The following is a 22,630-nucleotide window of genomic DNA, read 5'->3' on the forward strand; positions in this document are numbered from 1 at the left end:
TGCTGCTCTGCATAGCTAAGTTCTGCTTTGCTATTTTGTTTGCTGTTTTTTCTGTCCAGCTTGTCTATTTGTTTTTTCCTGCTTGCTGGTAGCTCTGGGACGCAGAGGGTGTACCTCCGTGCCGTTAGTTCGGTACAGAGGGTCTTTTTGCCCCCTTTGCGTGGTTTTTGTAGGGTTTTGTGTTGACCGCAAAGTTACCTTTCCTATCCTCGCTCTGTTCAGAAAGTCGGGCCTCACTTTGCTAAATCTATTTCATCTCTACGTTTGTCTTTTCATCTTAACTCACAGTCATTATATGTGGGGGCTGCCTTTTCCTTTGGGGTATTTCTCTGAGGCAAGGTAGGCTTATTTTCTATCTTCAGGTTAGCTAGTTTCTCAGGCTGTGCCGAGTTGCATAGGTAGTGTTAGGCGCAATCCACGGCTGCCTCTAGTGTGGTTGGAGAGGATTAGGGATTGCGGTCAGCAGAGTTCCCACGTCTCAGAGCTCGTTCTATGTTTTTGGGTTATTGTCAGGTCACTGTTTGTGCTCTGACTTCTATGTCCATTGTGGTACTGAATTACCTAATCATAACAGTACAGGAAGCCAAAAGTACTAATGATTCTCAATAAAGGGAAAAAAGAAGTTCTGAGACCATTTTTTTTTCTCTGCACTGTGTTTTGCCTTTTTTTTTCCCCTAGACATTTGGGTGGTTCAGGACACAGGTGTAGCGATGGACATTAAAGGTCTGTCTTCATGTGTGGATCAGCTCACGGCAAGAGTACAAAATATTCAAGACTTTGTGGTTCAGAATTCTATGTTAGAACCGAGAATTCCTAATCCTGATTTGTTTTTTGGAGATAGAACTAAATTTCTGAGTTTCAAAAATAATTGTAAACTATTTCTGGCTTTGAAACCTCGCTCCTCTAGTGACCCAGTTCAACAAGTTAGGATCATTATTTCTTTTTTACGTGGCGACCCTCAGGACTGGGCATTTTCTCTTGCGTCAGGAGATCCTGCATTAAGTAATATCGATGCGTTTTTCCTGGCGCTCGGATTGCTGTACGATGAACCTAATTCAGTGGATCAGGCAGAGAAAAATTTGCTGGCTCTATGTCAGGGTCAGGATGAGATAGGTATATTGTCAGAAATTTAGGAAGTGGTCCGTACTCACTCAATGGAATGAAGGTGCGCTCGCAGCTATTTTCAGAAAAGGTCTCTCTGAAGCCCTTAAGGATGTCATGGTGGGATTTCCTATGCCTGCTGGTCTGAATGAGTCTATGTCTTTGGCCATTCAGACCGGTCGACGCTTGCGTGAGCGTAAATCTGTGCACCATTTGGCGGTATTATCTGAGCATAAACCTGAGCCTATGCAGTGCGATAGGACTTTGACAAGAGTTGAACGGGAAGAACACAGACGTCTGAATGGGCTGTATTTCTACTGTGGTGATTCCACTCATGCTATCTCTGATTGTCCTAAGCGCAATAAGCGGTTCGCTAGGTCTGCCACCATTGGTACGGTACAGTCAAAATTTCTTCTGTCCGTTACCTTGATCTGCTCTTTGTCATCGTATTCTGTCATGGCATTTGTGGATTCAGGTGCTGCCCTGAATTTGATGGACTTGGAGTATGCTAGGCGTTGTGGGTTTTTCTTTGAGCCCTTGCAGTGTCCTATTCCATTGAGAGGAATTGATGCTACGCCTTTGGCCAAGAATAAGCCTCAGTACTGGACCCAGCTGACCATGTGCATGGCTCCTGCCCATCAGGAGGTTATTCGCTTTCTGGTGTTGCATAATCTGCATGATGTGGTCGTGTTGGGGTTGCCATGGCTACAAGTCCATAATCCAGTATTAGATTGGAAATCCATGTCTGTGTCCAGCTGGGGTTGTCAGGGGGTACATGGTGATGTCCCATTTCTGACTATTTCGTCATCCACCCCTTCTGAGGTTCCAGAGTTCTTGTCTGATTACCGGGATGTATTTGATGAGCCCAAGTCCGATACCTTACCTCCGCATAGGGATTGTGATTGTGCTATCGATTTAATTCCTGGTAGTAAATTCCCAAAAGGTCGACTGTTTAATTTATCTGTGCCTGAGCACGCCGCTATGCGGAGTTATGTGAAGGAGTCCTTGGAGAAGGGGCATATTCGCCCGTCATCGTCGCCATTAGGAGCAGGGTTCTTTTTTGTAGCCAAGAAGGATGGTTCACTGAGACCTTGTATAGATTACCGCCTTCTAAATATGATCACGGTTAAATTTCAGTGCCCCTTGCCGTTGTTATCTGATTTGTTTGCTCGGATTAAGGGGGCTAGTTTGTTCACCAAGATAGATCTTCGTGGTGCGTATAATCTTGTGCGTATTAAGTGAGGCGATGAATGGAAAACTGCATTTAATACGCCCGAGGGCCATTTTGAGTATCTAGTAATGCCATTCAGACTTGCCAATGCTCCATCAGTGTTTCAGTCCTTTATGCATGACATCTTCCGAGAGTACCTGGATAAATTCCTGATTGTGTACTTGGATGACATTTTGATCTTCTCGGATGATTGTGAGTCTCATGTGAAGCAGGTCAGAACGGTGTTTCAGGTCCTGCGTGCTAATTCTTTGTTTGTGAAGGGATCAAAGTGTCTCTTTGGTGTTCAGAAGGTTTCATTTTGGGGGTTCATCTTTTCCCCTTCTACTTTCGAGATGGACCCTGTTAAGGTCCAAGCCATCCATGATTGGACTCAGCCGACATCTCTGAAAAGTCTGCAAAAGTTCCTGGGCTTTGCTAATTTTTATCGTCGCTTCATCTGCAATTTTTCTAGCATTGCTAAACCATTGACCGATTTGACCAAGAAGGGTGCTGATGTGGTCAATTGGTCTTCTGCTGCTGTGGAAGCTTTTCAAGAGTTGAAGCGTCGTTTTTCTTCTGCCCCTGTGTTGTGTCAACCAGATGTTTTGCTTCCGTTCCAGGTCGAGGTTGATGATTCTGAGATTGGAGCAGGGGCTGTTTTGTCGCAGAGAAGTTCTGATTGCTCGGTGATGAAACCATGCGCCTTCTTTTCCAGGAAGTTTTCGCCTGCTGAGCGAAATTATGATGTGGGCAATCGAGAGTTGCTGGCCATGATGTGGGCATTCGAGGAGTGGCGTCATTGGCTTGAAGGAGCTAAGCATCGCGTGGTGGTCTTGACTGATCATAAGAACTTGACTTATCTCGAGTCTGCCAAGCGGTTGAATCCTAGACAGGCTCCTTGGTCGCTGTTTTTTACCCGTTTTGACTTTGTGATTTCGTACCTTCCGGGCTCTAAAAATGTGAAGGCGGATGCTCTGTCTAGGAGTTTTGTGCCCGACTCTCCGGGTTTATCTGAGCCGGCGGGTATCCTCAAAGAGGGAGTAATTGTGTCTGCCATCTCCCCTGATTTGCGGCGGGTGCTGCAAAAATTTCAGACTAATAAACCTGATCGTTGCCCAGCGGAGAAAATGTTTGTCCCTGATAGGTGGACGAATAAAGTTATCTCTGAGGTTCATTGTTCGGTGTTGGCTGGTCATCCTGGAATCTTTGGTACCAGAGAGTTAGTGGCTAGATCCTTTTGGTGGCCGTCTCTGTCGCGGGATGTGCGTTCTTTTGTGCAGTCCTGTGGGATTTGTGCTCGGGCTAAGCCCTGCTGTTCTCGTGCCAGTGGGTTGCTTTTGCCCTTGCCGGTCCCGAAGAGGCCTTGGACACATATCTCTATGGATTTTATTTCAGATCTTCCCGTCTCTCAAAAGATGTCAGTCATTTGGGTGGTCTGTGATCGCTTCTCTAAGATGGTCCATTTGGTACCCTTGTCTAAATTACCTTCCTCCTCTGATTTGGTGCCATTGTTCTTCCAGCATGTGGTTCGTTTACATGGCATTCCAGAGAATATCGTTTCTGACAGAGGTTCCCAGTTTGTTTCGAGGTTTTGGCGAGCCTTTTGTGGTAGGATGGGCATTGACTTGTCTTTTTCCTCGGCTTTCCATCCTCAGACTAATGGCCAGACCGAACGAACCAATCAGACCTTGGAAACATATCTGAGATGCTTTGTTTCTGCTGATCAGGATGACTGGGTGTCCTTTTTGCCTTTGGCTGAGTTCGCCCTTAATAATCGGGCCAGCTCGGCTACCTTGGTTTCGCCGTTTTTCTGCAACTCTGGGTTCCATCCTCGTTTCTCTTCAGGGCAGGTTGAGTCTTCGGACTGTCCTGGTGTGGATACTGTGGTGGACAGGTTGCAGCACATTTGGACTCATGTAGTGGACAATTTGACCTTGTCCCAGGAGAAGGCTCAATGTTTCGCTAATCGCAGACGCTGTGTGGGTCCCCGACTTCGTGTTGAGGATTTGGTTTGGTTATCTTCTCGTCATATTCCTATGAAGGTTTCCTCTCCTAAGTTTAAACCTCGTTTCATTGGTCCGTATAGGATTTCTGAGGTTCTTAATCCTGTGTCTTTTCGTCTGACCCTTCCAGATTCTTTTTCCATACATAACGTATTCCATAGGTCATTGTTGCGGAGATACGTGGCACCTATGGTTCCATCTGTTGATCCTCCTGCCCCGGTTTTGGTGGAGGGGGAGTTGGAGTATATTGTGGAGAAGATTTTGGATTCTCGTGTTTCAAGACGGAAACTCCAGTATTTGGTTAAGTGGAAGGGTTATGCTCAGGAAGATAATTCCTGGGTCTTTGCCTCTGATGTCCATGCTCCCAATCTTGTTCGTGCCTTTCATATGGCTCATCCTGGTCGTCCTGGGGGCTCTGGTGAGGGTTCGGTGACCCCTCCTCAAGGGGGGGGGTACTGTTGTGAATTCTGTGGCAGAGCTCCCTCCTGTGGTCACAAGTGGTACTTCGGCTGATTCTCTCTGTGAGCTTCCGCTGGTGGAGGAAAGTGGTACTGCGGCTTCTGAGTTTCCTTCCCAGGTGATGTGGTGAAGTCGTTAGGTGCTGCTCTATTTAACTCCACCTAGTGCTTTGATCCTGGCCTCCAGTCAATGTTCTAGTATTGGACCTGTTTCCTCCTGGATCGTTCCTGTGGCCTGCTGCTCTGCATAGCTAAGTTCTGCTTTGCTATTTTGTTTGCTGTTTTTTCTGTCCAGCTTGTCTATTTGTTTTTTCCTACTTGCTGGTAGCTCTGGGACGCAGAGGGTGTACCTCCGTGCCGTTAGTTCGGTACGGAGGGTCTTTTTGCCCCCTTTGCGTGGTTTTTGTAGGGTTTTGTGTTGACTGCAAAGTTACCTTTCCTATCCTCGCTCTGTTCAGAAAGTCGGGCCTCACTTTGCTAAATCTATTTCATCTCTACGTTTGTCTTTTCATCTTAACTCACAGTCATTATATGTGGGGGCTGCCTTTTCCTTTGGGGTATTTCTCTGAGGCAAGGTAGGCTTATTTTCTATCTTCAGGTTAGCTAGTTTCTCAGGCTGTGCCGAGTTGCATAGGTAGCGTTAGGCGCAATCCACGGCTGCCTCTAGTGTGGCTGGAGAAGATTAGGGATTGCGGTCAGCAGAGTTCCCACGTCTCAGAGCCCGTTCTATGTTTTTGGGTTATTGTCAGGTCACTGTATGTGTTCTGACCTCTATGTCCATTGTGGTACTGAATTACCTTTCACAACAGTGTGCACGCTTTTGGTCGACGGCACTGCCACTGGGTCCCTCAGTACAATAAAGTGTCTCTGGCGGTGGTGGCACGCAACCAACGTCAGACACACCGTTGTAACATGAGGGGCCCTGGGCCTGTACCGCCGGCCACAAGACAGTTCCCTCTCCCCCCAAGCTGAAACAGTGCTCTACGATTTGCAAAATTATCTCTCACAGCTCCACCAATGTTTAGTCTATGCGCTGACATCCTTCAATGCCTGGCACTGACAATACAAATGTGTTGACATGTATGATGCTACTTAAAATAGTCAGGGGCAGTGTCCTATATTTACACCAGTAAATACTTTGCGCCAAATTACTAGGTCTGAAACTCAGCAGAGGAGCCCACCCCTGTACCTAAGTATGCCACCCTTTTGTTTTTTGGTTTTGTTGTATTGCGAGACATTAACATCTATTTATTTTTTGGGAGTATTAACTGTCAGACACTCATTACAATCGGCCTCCGCCGACAACACCAATGCTGCCTGTGTACCCCTGCAAGATATTTCCAAGTGCATAGAGCCTACTACTTTTGTTATGTTAGGCCTACTAAGCCTGTCTGTGGTCCCTCCTTCCAATAGTCCTCCACTGACCACACCACTGCTGCCCGTGTTCCCCTGGAAGCTATTTTAAAGTGCCTACAGCCAACTTTTGTTATGTTAGGCCTACTAAGCCTGTCTGCGGTCCCTCCTTCCAATAGTCCTCCACTGACCAGACCACTGCTGCCCGTGTACCCCTGGAACCTATTTTAAAGTGCCTACAGCCTACTTTTGTTATGTTAGGCCTACTAAGCCTGTCTGCAGTCCCTCCTTCCAATAGTCCTCCACTGACCAGACCAATGCTGCCCGTGTACCCCTGGAACCTATTTTAAAGCGCCTACAGTCTACTTTTGTTATGTTAGGCCCACTAAGCCTGTCTGCGGTCCCTCCTTCCAATAGTCCTCCACTGACCACACCACTGCTACCCGTGTACCCCTGGAAGCTATTTTAAAGTGCCTACAGCCTACTTTTGTTATGTTAGGCCTACTAAGCCTGTCTGCGGTCCCTCCTTCCAATAGTCCTCCGCTGACCATACCAATGCTGTCCGTGTACCCTTGGAACCTATTTTAAATTGCATAGAGCATCCTTTTTTTAATTGTAGGCGTACTAAGTCTATCTGCGGTCCATAATTGAAATTGTCCTCCACTGACCAGAGAAATGCTGCCTGTGTACCCCTGTAACCTTTTTTAAACTGCATTAAGCCAAATGTTTTGTTTAAGGCCTACTACCTGTGTCTGTCTGCGCTACTCAATACAGCTGTCCTCCTCTGAAAAAAGCTGAGCGTCAATAGTCTGGTTTTCAGCCTATAGGAATTTGAAAACTGCATTGGGGCTACTACTTCGATAGGGCCTACTAACGGTGTATGCCGCTCCAAGGTGTTCTCCAGGTTGCCTCTCCATAGCTTCTATCTTCTAGCTCTCGTTAAGTAGTTGTTGAAACAACACTGCATTAGGCCTACAAGTTGGGTCTGGGTTGTAGAGACGGTGTCTTCCGCTCCAAGGTGTTCTCCAGGTTGCCTCTCCATAGTTTCTATCTTCTAGCTCTCGTTAAGTAGTTGTTGAAACAACACTGCATTAGGCCTACAAGTTGGGTCTGTGTTGTAGAGACGGAGTCTGCCGCTCCAAGGTGTTCTCCAGGTTGCCTCTCCATAGCTTCGATCTTCTAGCTCTCGTTAAGTAGTTGTTGAAACATCACTGCATTAGGCCTACAAGTTGGGTCTGGGTTGTAGAGACGGTGTCTGCCGCTCCAAGGTGTTCTCCAGGTTGCTTCTCCATGTTTTACTAGTAAGGTGATATATATTATCGAATGTCCGTGCAAAAAACTTTACGTAGGCCGCACAAAGAGGCCCCTTATGGTACGGCTGAAGGAACATCTGACTAATATTCAGAAAGGCTTTGCGGGCCATCCCCTTTCACAGCATTTTAGTGAAAAACACAATAGATCTATTAAGGGTGTCCGCTTTTGTGGGATTCACAAAGTTCAACAGAATATACGGGGTGGCAATCTTATACAAATTATGTCTAGGACAGAGTGCCATTGGATCTTCTCTTTAGATTGCCTTGCACCTAAGGGACTTAATCATGGGTTAGAACTATATGCGTTTTAGGGGGATATTCTAGCCCCAGCGTCCTGGGTTTTCGCTTCCTCTCCCCCAAACCCCCCTTCCCTTTCCTTTCTCCCCCCCCCCCCTTTTTTGGGGAGTTTTGCACCTAGTACCATATCCGTACACGGATTTCATATGGTTTTTTACATAGTTTTTATTTAGATTTTTACATACATATAATTATATTTATACGAAATAACTTATGCCTTCTAACGATTTTATTTTTATTTTCATTTTTTCTTTTGTTTTTCTTTTCCTGATATCTGTCCCCACGTGGTCCTAATGATATCATCATTATTTTTTATAAGTCCGAATATGTATTTGTAGCCTGATTTCTATTTTAGATTTTTCATATTTTTAACCCCTTAATCCCATATGACGTACTATCCCGTCCAGGTGACCTGGGACTTAATTCCCAGGGACGGGATAGTACGTCATATGCGATCGGCCGCGCTCACGGGGGGAGCGCGGCCGATCGCGGCCGGGTGTCAGCTGCCTATCGCAGCTGACATCCGGCACTATGTGCCAGGAGCGGTCACGGACCGCTCCCGGCACATTAACCCCCGGCACACCGCGATCAAAGATGATCGCGGTGTGCCGGCGGTGCAGGGAAGCATCGCGCAGGGAGGGGGCTCCCTGCGTGCTTCCCTGAGACAATCGGTACACGGTGATGTACTCACCGTGTACCGAGCGTCTTCTCCCTGCAGTCCCCGGATCCAAAATGGCCGCCGGGCTGCATCCGGGTCCTGCAGGGAGCACTTCCGGGTCAGGATCAGGCTGCAGCTGCAGCTCTAATCCTGCCCGGCTGTATGTCAGATCACCGATCTAACAGAGTGCTGTGCACACTGTCAGATCGGTGATCTGTGATGTCCCCCCCTGGGACAAAGTGAAAAAGTGAAAAAAAAAATTTCCACACTTGTAAAAAAAAAAAAAAAAAAAAAAAAATTCCTAAATAAAGCAGAAAAAAAAAATATTATTCCCATAAATACATTTCTTTACCTAAAAAAAAACAAAAAAACAATAAAAGTACACATATTTAGTATCGCCGCGTCCGTAACGACCCGACCTATAAAACTGGCCCACTAGTTAACCCCTTCAGTGAACACCGTAAGAAAAAAAAAAAAAAAACGAGCCAAAAAACAACGCTTTATTATCATAACGCTGAACAAAAAGTGGAATAACACGCGATCAAAAAGACGGATATAAATAACCATGGTAACTCTGAAAGCGTCATCTTGTCCCGCAAAAAACAAGCTGCCATATAGCATCATAACCAAAAAAATAAAAAAGTTATAGTCCTCAGAATAAAGCGATGCCAAAATAATTATTTTTTCTATAAAATAGCTTTTATCGTATAAAAGCACCAAAACATAAAAAAATGATATAAATGAGGTATCGCTGTAATCGTACTGACCCGAAGAATAAAACTGCTTCATCAATTTTACCAAACACGGAACGGTATAAACGCCTCCCCCAAAAGAAATTCATAAATAGCTGGTTTTTGGTCATTCTGCCTCACAAAAAATCGGAATAAAAAGCGATCAAAAACTGTCACGTGTCCGAAAATGTAACCGATAAAAACGTCAACTCGTCCCGCAAAAAACAAGACCTCACATGACTCTGTGGACCCAAATATGGAAAAATTATAGGTCTCAAAATGTGGAGACGCAAAAACTTTTTTGCTATAAAAAGCGTCTTTTAGTGTGTGACGGCTGCCAATCATAAAAATCCGATATAAAAAACGCTATAAAAGTAAATCAAACCCCCCTTCATCACCCCCTTAGTTAGGCTAGGTTCACATTGCGTTAATGGGTTAACGCTAACGGACAGCGTTGCACGGCGAAAATGTCACAATGAACGCCGTGCAACGGGTCCGTTAGCACAACCATTGACAGCAATGTGATTTTCGGGTGTAGCGCATCGCTAGAGCGTGCCATTTTCGGCTCGCGCTAGCAAGGTGCCATTCTTTTGTGGCGCGCCTCAGACGCTGCTTGCAGCGTCCGCGGCGCGCCCGAGGTCCGATCCCCGATCTTCCAGAGCGGGGACGTTAACGCGACCACTAAACACGACACCTAAAAAGACATTGCGTTAGCGCAATCCGCTAGCGCTAAACGGATTTCCCTAACGCAATGTGAACCTAGCCTTAGGGAAAAATAATAAAATTAAAAAAAAATGTATTTATTTCCATTTTCCCATTAGGGTTAGGGCTAGGGTTAGGGTTTGGATTACATTTACGGTTGGGATTAGGGTTGGGATTAGAATTAGGGGTGTGTCAGGGTTAGGTGTGTGGTTAGGGTTACAGTTGGGATTAGGGTTAGGGGTGTGTCTGGGTTAGAGGTGTGGTTAGGGTTACAGTTGGGATTAGGGTTAGGGGTGCGTTTGGATTAGGGTTTCATTTATAATTGGGGGGTTTCCTCTGTTTAGGCACATCAGGGGCTCTCCAAACGCGACATGGCGTCCGATCTCAATTCCAGCCAATTCTGCATTGAAAAAGTAAAACAGTGCTCCTTCACTTCCGAGCTCTCCCGTGCGCCCAAACAGGGGTTTACCCCAACATATGGGGTATCATCGTACTCGAGACAAATTGGACAACAACTTTTTGGGTCCAAGTTCTCTTGTTATCCTTGGGAAAATAAAAATTTGGGGGGCTAAAAATCATTTTTGTGGGAAAAAAAAGGTTTTTATTTTCACGGCTCTGCGTTGTAAACTGTAGTGAAATACTTGGGGGTTCAAAGTTTTCACAACACATCTAGATAAGTTCCGTGGGAGGTCTAGTTTCCAATATGAGGTCACTTGTGGGTGGTTTCTACTGTTTGGGTACATCAGGGGCTCTGCAAATGCAACGTGATGCCTGCAGACCAATCCATCTAAGTCTGCATTCCAAATGGCGCTCCTTCCCTTCCGAGCTCTGCCATGCGCCCAAACAGTGGTTCCCCCCACATATGCGGTATCAGCGTACTCAGGACAAATTGAACAACAACTTTTGGGGTCCAATTTATTCTGTTACCCTTGTAAAAATACAAAGCTGGGGGCTAAAAAATCATTTTTGTGAAAAAAAAAAAGAATTTTTATTTTCACGGCTCTGCGTTATAAACTGTAGTGAAACACTTAGGGGTTCAAAGTTCTCACAACACATCTAGATAAGTTCCTTGGGAGGTCTAGTTTCTAATATGGGGTCACTTGTGGGGGGTTTGTACTGTTTGGGTACATCAGGGGCTCTGCAAATGCAACGTGACTCCTGCAGACCAATCCATCTAAGTCTGCATTCCAAATGGCGCTCCTTCCCTTCCGAGCTCTGCCATGCGCCCAAACAGTGGTTCCCCCCCACATATGGGATATCAGCGTACTCAGGACAAATTGGACAACAACTTTTGGGGTCCAATTTATTCTGTTACCCTTGTGAAAATACAAAACTGGGGGCTAAAAAATAATTTTTGCGAAAAAAAAAAAAAATTATTTTAACGGCTCTGCGTTATAAACTGTAGTGAAACACTTGGGGGTTCAAAGCTCTCAAAACACATCTAGATAAGTTCCTTAGGGGGTCTAGTTTCTAAAATGGTGTCACTTGTGGGGGGTTTTAATGTTTAGGCACATCAGGGGCTCTCCAAACCAACATGGCGTCCCATCTTAATTCCAGTCAATTTTGCATTGAAAAGTCAAATGGCGCTCCTTCCCTTCCGAGCTCTGCTATGCACCCAAAAAGTGGTTTACCCCCACATATGGGGTATCGTCACACTCAGGACAAATTGCACAACAAATTTTGTGGTCTAATTTCTTCTCTTACCCTTGGGAAAATAAAAAATTGGGGGCGAAAAGATCATTTTTGTGAAAAAATAAGATTTTTTATTTTTACGGCTCTGCATTATAAACTTCTGTGAAGCACTTGTTGGGTCAAAGTGCTCACCACACATCTAGATAAGTTCCTTAAGGGGTCTACTTTTCAAAATGGTGTCACTTGTGAGGGGTTCAAATGTTTAGGCACATCAGGGGCTCTCCAAACGCAACATGGCGTCCCATCTCAATTCCAGTCAATTTTGCATTGAAAAGTCAAATGGCGCTCCTTTCCTTCCGAGCTCTGCCATGCGCCCAAACAGTGGTTTACCCCCACATATGGGGTATCGTCGCACTCAGGACAAATTGCACAACAACTTTTGTGGTCTAATTTCTTCTCTTACCCTTGGGAAAATAAAAAATTGGTGGCGAAAAATCATTTTTGTGAAAAAATATGATTTTTTATTTTTACGGCTCTGCATTATAAACTTCTGTGAAGCACTTGTTGGGTCAAAGTGCTCACCACACATCTAGATAAGTTCCTTAAGGGGTCTACTTTCCAAAATGGTGTCACTTGTGGGGATTTCAATGTTTAGGCACATCAGGGGCTCTCCAAACGCAAAATGGCATCCCATCTCAATTCCAGTCAATTTTGCATTGAAAAGTAAAATGGCGCTCCTTCCCTTCCGAGCTCTGCCATACGCCCAAACAATGGTTTACACCCATATATGGGGTATCAGCGTACTCAGGACAAATTGGACAACAATTTTTGAGGTCCAATTTCTTCTCTTACTCTTGGGAAAATAAAAAATTGGGGGCGAAAATATCATTTTTGTGAAAAAATATGATTTTTTATTTTTACCGCTCTGCATTATAAACTTCTGTGAAGCAATTGGTGGGTCAAAGTGGTCACCACACATCTAGATAAGTTCCTTAGGGTGTCTACTTTCCAAAATGGTGTCACTTGTGGGGGGTTTCAATGTTTAGGCACATGAGGGGCTCTCCAAACGCAACATGGCGTCCCATCTCAATTCCTGTCAATTTTGCATTGAAAAGTCAAATGGCGCTCCTTTCCTTCCGAGCTCTGCCATGCGCCCAAACAGTGGTTTACCCCCACATATGGGGTATCAGCCTACTCAGGACAGATTGTACAACAACGTTTGGCATCCATTTTATCCTGTTACCCTTGGTAAAATAAAACAAATTGGAGCTGAAATAAATTTTGTGTGAAAAAAAGTTAAATATTCATTTTTATTTAAACATTCCAAAAATTCCTGTGAAACCCCTGAAGGGTTAATAAACTTTTTGAATGTGGTTTTGAGCACCTTGAGGGGTGCAGTTTTTAGAATGGTGTCACACTTGGGTATTTTCTATCATATAGACCCCTCAAAATGACTTCAAATGAGATGTGGTCCCTAAAAAAAAATGATGGTGTAAAAATGAGAAATTGCTGGTCAACTTTTAACCCTTATAACTCCCTAACAAAAAAAATTTTGGTTCCAAAATTGTGCTGATGTAAAGTAGACATGTGGGAAATGTTACTTATTAAGTATTTTGCGTGACATATCTCTGTGATTTAAGGGCATAAAAATTTAAAGTTGGAAAATTGCGAAATTATCTAAATTTTCGCCAAATTTCCGTTTTTTTCACAAATAAACGCAAGTTATATCGAATAAATGTTACCACTAACATGAAGTACAATATGTCACGAGAAAACAATGTCAGAATCGCCAAGATCCGTTGAAGCGTTCCAGAGTTATAACCTCATAAAGGGACAGTGGTCAGAATTGTAAAAATTGGCCCGGTCATTAACGTGCAAACCACCCTCGGGGCTTAAGGGGTTAATGTATTTTCTATTTAAGTTCAATTTTACCCTATCTACGTGTCTAGGCTTTTTACCCCCTGTGGGTTTTATCATGTGTATTTGTATTTGTATCTATATCGGGAGTGCATTTTGACTTTTCCTCCTAGTTGTTATTCCATGTCATCTCATTTTCATCTTAGGGTGTCACACACTCTCTTTTTTATTTATGTCTCCCTTTCTCCCCCCCTTTTTCGGCACCCACATAACCGCTCATTTTCAGCAGGCTATTTTCCATACTCATTCCACTGGATGGATGGGCGGGCTTTTTTGACTGACAGGGCTCTGGCTTTATTAGCTGGGAGCAACAGGGACCGGCAACCCTGATGAAGAAGGACGTTGCTCCTTTGAAACGCATCGGTATGCCTTTTTGGCCCCAGCATTGCTCCGTAGTTTGGGCTGTAACGCCACACGCCAGTTAGTCCTGTCGGCTATCTTTGTTTCCCCGCCTTCTCCTGCACGCATCCAGAGATACCGCCGGGTGGGGTTTTCTCTGGCTCTGCGTAGCACTCTTCTACTTGTGTCCTGCCGACTTCCGTCTCCCTCCTGCTGCCTCAGATACTCCTGCTCCCGGTGTCCAGTACCCTGGCTCTTTGGTGAGTCCCACGTTCATGCAAACCAGTTTCGTGCATTTTTTGAGGATTATCATTAGCGGTATATATTTTAGCAGCTTGCAGGGGCCAAGTTTACAGTGTGTGCAGTTACGGTGGAATTTTCTGAGTTCTTAGTGTGTATTTCTACGGCGGATTTTTCAGAGGCACATCATCCGTCCTTAGGTACGTGTATCGCACCTACCGACACATACCTGGCACTGTGCACTACTGTCTATGTTTTATTTTATTTTATAACTATTTCCATTATTTCTATCATTATATGGTTTCGTTATAGTCCTTCATATCACCCTACATGTGGACCCCCTAGTGATTTTGACGTGCCTCTCTCTACCATCTCGGATCATTTTGTTCAGGTACAATGTCACACAACTTTTTGGATTACGTATAGGTTCTGTTATTTTTCCTCAAGCGCGATTTCGATTCTTTTTCAGAACTTAATATTTGGTAGAGAAACCTTTTGTTTGCAATTACAGAGGTCAGATATTTCCTGTAGTTCTTGACCAAGTTTGCATACACTGCAGCAGGGATTTTGGCCCACTCCTCCATTCAGGTCTTCTCCAGATCTTTCAGGTTTATGAGCTGTTGCTGGGCATTAAGTTTCAGCTACCTCCAAAAGATTTTCTATTGGATTCAGGTCTGGACATTGGCTAGGCCACTACTGGACTTCTTATGAAGCTACTTCTTAGTTGCCCTGGCTGTGTGTTTTGGGTCATTTTCATGCTTGAAGACTCAGCCATGACCCATCTTCAGTGCTCTTACTGAGATAAGGAGGTTGGTGACCAAAATCTTGCAATACATGACCCCATCCATTCTCCCTTCAATACGGTGCAGTCACGCTGTCCCGTTTGCAGAAAAGCATAACCAAAGTATGATGTTTCCCCCACCATGCTTCATGGCTGAGACTGTGTTCTTGGGGTTGTGCTAATCCTTCTTTCTTTAAAGACGTCAAGTAGAGTTGATACCAAAATGTTCTTTTTTGGACTCATATGACCACATGACCTTCTCCCATGCCTCCTGTGAATCATCTAAATGGTCATTGGTGAATTTTAAACGGGCCTGAATACGTGCTGGAGTGAGCAGGGGGGCCTTGTGTGCCCTGCAGGATCTTCATCCATGAAGGCGTAACGTGTTACCAATGTTAATGTTTGAGACTGTGGTCCCAGTTCTTTTCAGTTCATTGACCAGGTCCTCCCATGTAGTTCTGGGCTGATTCCTGATCTTTCTCAGAAACATACCCCACGAGGCGAGATCGTGCATGGAGCCTCAGACTGAGGAAGACTGACAGTCATCTTGTATTTATTCTAGTTTCTAATAATTATGCCAACAGTTGTTGCCTTCTCATCAAGCTGCTTGCCTATTGTCCTGTAGCCCATCCCAGCCTTTTTCAGTTCTACACTTTTGTTCCTGGTGTTCTTAGACAGCTCTTTGGTTTTGGCCATGGTGGAGTTTTTGGAGTGTTACTGATTGAGTGTGTGGACAGCTGTCTTTTATACAGGTAATGAGTTCAAACAGGTGCAATTAATACAGGTAATGAGTGCAGAGTAGGAGGGCTTTTTAAATAAAAACTAACTTCTGTGAGAGCCAAAATTCTTGCTATTGGTAGGTGATCAAATACTTATTTCAATGCAATAAAATAAAATTAAATTTAATTATTTAAAAATTATACAATGTGATTTTATGTTTTTATTTTTAGATTCTGTCTCTCACTGGTGAAGTGTACCTACAATAAAAATTACAGACCTCTCCATTCTTTGTAGGTTGGAAAACTACAAAGTCAGCAGTGTATCAAATACTTATTTCCCCACTCTATGTATTATTATATATCTGAAAACCTTGTCAACATTATCTACATTAATTCTATACTGCATGTATATAAACTGGAGAACAGTGTTCCACGGTGAACTTATTCTTTAGTGTATCGTACAGAGAGTTACTTTTACTAAACTGTCAGGAAAAGCTACATACAGTCTAAACCTTCTTTCAATAATAAATCAAACTTCACAGACTGTGTAGATGGCTATTCATATAATCCTAACTCCAAAACAGTTGGGTCATTTAAAAATGTAAAGAAAACAAAAATGTAATGATTTGGAAATCTCTTATAGCTATATATCACAGTAGATTAACACTTCTAGAAATGAACATTAGACATTTTTCCATTTCATTTAAAAAAAATATGTAATTTAGAAATTGATGGTATCAACACATTATCAAAGGTTGGGCAAGGTCATTTTGTAGCATCCTCTTTTCATGTTACATTAGCCTGTAAAAGTCTGAGAAGTGAGGAGACCAATAGCTGGCATTTTGAGTGAGGAATGTTGTTTAATTCTTGTATCATGTGGTATAAGAAGTTTCCAAATCATAGCATTCTTGTTTTCTTTACATTTACCCAGCATCCCCACTTTTTAGAATTGGGGTTGTAGATGTCAGCACCATCTAATGGCCAAGTGTATGTGTGGATTGTTTTTCTTAATATTAATTATCTCAGATATATAGATGGAACTGCCATGTGCTCAATTCATGTAGGGTAGGAAATGTCAACAAGATGTTGTCACTATTCTGGCTGCATATACTGAAGATCAGTGAAAGTCCCATGTGGTGCAGAAAATATTTTCTTTCTTTTGATGCAACATACGTTATTTGTACAAATAAAACCACTTTCATTTTTTTTTTAACAGGAAAAGTTGTACTTTTAGATGACACAATTTAATCGGTGAAAAAGAAAACTGTATGGAACAATGTAATATATGGCACAATGTAATGTATTTAAAAATGAAAAAAAAAAAAACTTTCTGAGGTGGAATGGAAAAAAACACAGTTGTGGCATTGTTTTTTGGGTTTGTTTTTTATGACATTCACTGTGCAGTAAAACAACTCATTAATATTATTCAGCATGTCTGTACGATTACAGGCCGCTGTTTATAACACACTTGATCTTAGAGGTACAGATACTGTTGTAATCATTCTGCAGCTTTTAAAGGGAATCTGTCACTCCAAAATTGGCCTATAAACTAAGGCCACCGGCATCAGAGCTTTTCTACACCATTCTGTAAAGCTGTAGATAAACCCCCGATGTAACCTGAATGTTAAGAAAAACAGGTTATATTAAACTCACCCAGGGGCGGTCCCGCTGCGGTCGGGTCCGATGGGTGTCGCGGTCCGGCGCCTCCCATCTTCATACGATGACGTCCTCTTCTTGTCTTCCTGCCATGGCTCCTGCGCAGGCGTACTTTGTCTGCCCTGTTGAGAGCAGAGCAAAGTACTGCAGTCGTAGGTGTCGGGCCTCTTTGACCTTTCCCGGCGCCTGCGCACTGCAGTACTTTGCTCTGCCCTCAACAGAGCAGACAAAGCACGCCTGCGCAGGAGCCGTGGCAGGAAGAAAAGAAGAGGACAACATTGTATTTAGATGGGAGGCCCCGGACCCGGACCTCGACGCCCATCGAACCCGAACCGCACCGAGACCACCCCTGGGTGAGTATAATCTAACCTGTTTTTCTTATCTTTCAGGTTACATCGGTGGCTTATCTACAGCATTACAAAATGCTGTAGATAAGCCCCTGATGCCGGTGGGCTTAGTTTATAAGCCAATTTTTGGGTGACAGATTCCCTTTAAGCTCTATGAATATCACTAAGCTTATATGCTGTTCCTATTCTACAGTAACCACTCTGGCTCAGTACTTCAATGGTGATGTGTAGCCATAATAAGATGTGTATCTTGTATTTGCTTGTATTTGTGTGTAATCATTAAAGGCCCTTTAAAACCCCTTTCCTTGTACGAGTCTTTTTTATGCCTATGGGCTTGTTCTGGGTTAATCATCATCCAAAAAACCTCACAGCTTGAAGCAACTCTATAGTGCAAATCTTTTTAAGACACATTTCACCATAAATGGTCTGTACTTTAAAAGATGAAGTTAAAATATAGCTTTCAATAGTTAGTATTAAAATTGTAACTCTGCAACAGAATTAAATGTAACATATAAATAGAAAGAACTATCACTACCATAAACCTTAGTCTATAACAACACAAGAAAGAAAGCAAAGGGGGACAGTGACTTACCCTATTCAAACACATTTCACCATAAATGGTCTGTACTTTAAAAGATGAAGTTAAAATATAGCTTTCAATAGTTAGTATTAAAATTGTAACTCTGCAACAGAATTAAATATAACATATAAATAGAAAGAACTATCACTACCATAAACCTTAGTCTATAACAACACAAGAAAGAAAGCAAAGGGGGACAGTGACTTACCCTATTCAAACACTGTCTTGGCCCTGCCTTGCTGTGGAGGTTGGCACCCTAGGAATAAAAAAAAAAAAAATTGGGGCATGAACAACAGCAACCAATACATCTGGGTAGCTGTAATGTATCACAAATATCTACTCAAAATTTTAACTCCAATATACCCAGAGGTAATACATGCTATGGACCTGTAGAAAGGCCAGTTATCAACTATATAAATTCAACAGTGGGGAGGACGAATCCAACAAAACAAGCTGAGGTCTATTGTGCTGTTCAGTTTATTCTGATAGACTTTCAGCCATACATGGACATTTATGTAATGGCAATACACCTAGTTCTATCATCTATTGTATTTGTTATACTTTGCTGCCATCTACTGGCCATTGCTGTATTACACTGTAATATTTGTTATGATACTTTCCCATAATACCTCTCTGTCCATAGCTCCTCCTATCTTTTTCCTTCTCTTCCTGTTTGTTCTCCATGCCATCTTAGAACACACATGTGCTACAGAGCTGGAGAAAGAATTCTCTTATTATCTTTAACCTGGAGCTTCTATTGTCTCTAACCTGGAGCTTTTACATACCTCCCAACCGTCCCGGATCCAGCGGGACTGTTACGATTTTGACAGTCTCCCCCGCTGTCACGGCCGGGACAAGTATGTCCCGCACTGGTTGGGAGGTGTGGAGAATTTATGACTCCATTACCGATGCCATTTTATAAACGCGCGCTCTTGTGTTTAGAATTCTGTTAGGGAATGCACCGCCGGAGATTGATTGCTGGAGACTTCTTTGACTGACAGGCCCATCCATCAATCAGCTGCTCGCCGAGCTCCATGGACAAATTAGAGGAGAAGGGCTGAGCGGCAGATATGAAGGATGGAGCAGGGAGAAGAGTCAGTGGAGTTTCGTAAGGCAAGTGTTACATTGCATACCTTCTCATGGAGGTGCTTACTGAGCATAAAGTTCTGTGCGTGGTGCATCTGCATGTCACACCATGGAGTGTGTGTTCTGACACTGAATACTGCATACCCAACTTGCCATGGTGCTGCTGGATGAGGTAAGTAAGCTGCCTTATGTGTGGGGTCAGGAGGTGTTTACAGTGTGGATGTAGCAGAGCCATATGTGTACGAGGTCAGGTGTATGGAGCGGAGCCGTGTGTGTATGAAGTGGAGCTGAATGTGTACGGAGCGGAGCCGTGTGTGTATGAGGTGTATGGAGTGGAGCCGTGTGTGTATGAAGTGTATGGAGCGGAGCTCAATGTGTACGAGGTGTACGGAGCGGAGCAGCGTGTGTACGAGGTTTTATGGAGCGGAGCGCGTGTGTACGGAGTGGAGTCGTGTGTGCACGGAGTGGAGTCGTGTGTGCAAAGTGTATGGAGCGCAGCCGCGTGTGTAGGAGTAGCTATGTGTGGCCATTATACAGTACGAAGTATCATGTGCGGCCAATGTACAGTATGGAGCATCATGTGCGGTCATTATACAGTATGGAGCATCATGTGCAGTCATACAGTATGGAGCATCATGTGCAGTCATACAGTATGGAGCATCATGTGCAGCCAATATACAGTATGGAGCATCATGTGCAGCCAATATACAGTATGGAGCATCATGTGCAGCCAATATACAGTATGGAGCATCATGTGTGGCCATTATACAGTATGGAGCACTGTGTGGCCATATTTTTTTGTTTATAATTATTCTTTATGAAACAGTGTGATCAGCAATGCTAAATGGGTGTGGTTGGGACGTGGATATGGGTGTGACTAGTTATGAATGGGTGTGGTCAGAGGTGTGGCCTAAAATTTGCCACAACGCGCGTTATGCTCCGCAAACTTTGTCCCTCTTTCCCATCTTCAAAAGTTGGGAGGTATGGCTTCTATAACAGCTCTAACCTACAGTCCTCACTCCTACCTCATCTTCATTCCTTCATCTTCCCTGACATCTCATCTCATCAAGGTACTGTAAATAAAGTCTGTTGAATTCATCACTGCATCATACTTCCAGACCACCACGCACAGCTGATAGGGACTGGGAGCACAGGTTGGCGAGTAACGCTATCCGCCATTGTTTATACAGAGATTCGTGATCACATCCCTCAGACACATCTCATCCACGTATAGCAGTGGCAGAATATCTACAATAGGTAAAAGCGCTTTATTGTGTAAGGCAGCAAGCAATGACAACTGTGAACAACCATCACAAAAGATAAAAATGGGACACAGTGACCCCGGGTGCCTAAATAATAATCATCTTTATTTTTATATAGCGCTAACATATTCTGCAGCGCTTTACAGTTTTTGCACACATTATCATCACAGTCCCCGATGTGGCTCACAAGCTAAATTCCCTATCAGTATGTCTTTTGAATGTGGGAGGAAACTGGAGTGCCCGGAGGAAACCCACGCAAACACAGAGAGAACATACAAACTCTTTGCCGATGTTGTCCTTGGTGGGACTTGAACCCAGGACCCCAGCGCTGCAAGGCTGCTGTGCTCTGAGCCACCGTGCGATATAAGGTGCCTAATCATCAAGCACTAATGTAATGGTAGTAGATGTATTCAATGAAATGTAACAAATAATGCAAGTGCACCATAGGTTTACATAATAATAATAATCTTTATTTACATAGTGCCAACATATTCCGCAGCGCTTTACAGTTTACCAGTTTCAAGCACAACAGTCATAAGTAACAACGTTAACAATACAATAATTAAAGCGAAATAAGACGACCCTGCTCGTGAAAACTTACAATCTACAATGAGGTGGGGGAGATACAAAGTGCAGGTGTGCATTTACAATGGTGTGAATATTATAGATATAGAGAAAAAAAGTGATGCATGGCACTGCTACTAAATATTTCTAATACCACCACAGAAATTCCAAGCTGTTGTGCCTATATGCCTGCTGCTGGACACTTGGGTGCACGCCTGTCAGTCCATGATAATCCAAAACAAAAAAAAAAAAAATGGAGTGCACTCACCGGTCCAAAATGCAAACAGTCCTTTAATCAAAACATGTGCAGGTACACTGGGAGAACGTGGAACAGAAGGACGACGGCCGTTTCACGCTACTGCGCTTCAACGGGTCCTGATACTAAATGTGCAAGGGAAAGGATTTTTACCTTGTTCCTCTGACAGGGAACACCCACTTGACGTCACTATAGAAACAAGGAACCACCCAACAGTGAAAAACAATAAGTGACAAATAAAATTAATTAAAACCCAAAACAAATATGTCTAATCTATGACAAAAAAACAATGGGAAAATATGCTGGCATAGCAATATAAACATTACAAAAACATTTTTTATATAAAAAAATTTTTTTTAATAAAAATACCGCCATATCAATTTTTTCATTTAAACCTAATGGACCCATAGCATTAGTGCGTAGGATCCATTTACCTTCTCTTCTCAGAAGTGACCTATGGAGGTTTCCCCCCCGTTGCGGTAGTGTAACCTGTTCTATGCCAGCAAAGCGGAGTATGTTAGTATTTCCTGCATGGACTGACCTTACGTGATTAATGAGTCTCGGGACTCCTTTTCCTGTCCAGATGGAATTAAAATGTTCTCTTATTCTAATGAAGAGTGGACGGATGGTTTTACCAATATAAAAATAACCACAAGGGCAAGTAATTACGTAAACTATATTGCTAGATCTGCAAGAGATAAATTGTCGCACATAATGGGACACTGTTCCCACTTGTAGTCTATTTCCAGTAGTATGGAAAGCACAAAAATTACAGTGGCCACATGCTATGGGTCCATTAGGTTTAAATGAAAAAATTAATATGGCGGTATTTTTATAAAAAAAATTTTTTATATAAAAATTTTGTTTGTAATGTTTATATTGCTATGCCAGCATATTTTCCCATTGTTTTTTTGTCATAGATTAGACATATTTGTTTTGGCTTTTAATTAATTTTATTTGTCACTTATTGTTTTTCACTGTTGGGTGGTTCCTTGTTTCTATAGTGACGTCAAGTGGGTGTTCCCTGTCAGAGGAACAAGGGAAAAATCCTTTCCCTTGCACATTTAGTATTAGGACCCGTTAAAGCGCAGTAGCGTGAAACGGCCGTCGTCCTTCTGTTCCACATTCTCCCAGTGTACCTGCACATGTTTTGATTAAAGGACTGTTTGCATTTTGGACCGGTGAGTGCACTCCATTTTTTTCTTTGTTTTGGATTTACAATGGTGTATTTACAATGATGGTCCAGCCATCTTCAGGGGGTGGGGGATAGATGGAGATAGTGAATGGGCTACACACACACACACAAACATAACATGACTTTGATTACTGAATGTGATAGGCCGCTCTGAACAAATGTGTTTTGAGCGAGCGCCTAAAACTATGCAAATTGTGGATGGTCCTAATATCTTGGGGTAGAGCATTCCA

The 22,630-nt window shown here is 43.3% G+C and overlaps 1 long non-coding RNA gene across 1 annotated transcript in view; it reads left to right on the top strand.

Annotated features, from left to right (window-relative positions):
* Window positions 1–16,971, top strand: part of LOC138647120 (uncharacterized) — a 41,480-nt gene extending 24,509 nt beyond the window's left edge. Inside the window, exon 3 of the long non-coding RNA XR_011314886.1 lies at window positions 16,481–16,971. This is a non-coding gene — a long non-coding RNA (uncharacterized lncRNA). The remainder of the gene's footprint in view (window positions 1–16,480) is intronic.
* Window positions 16,972–22,630: the final 5,659 nt, after the last annotated feature.

This window comes from Ranitomeya imitator, chromosome 8 (assembly GCF_032444005.1).
Source record: "Ranitomeya imitator isolate aRanImi1 chromosome 8, aRanImi1.pri, whole genome shotgun sequence".
NCBI lineage: Eukaryota > Metazoa > Chordata > Amphibia > Anura > Dendrobatidae > Ranitomeya > Ranitomeya imitator.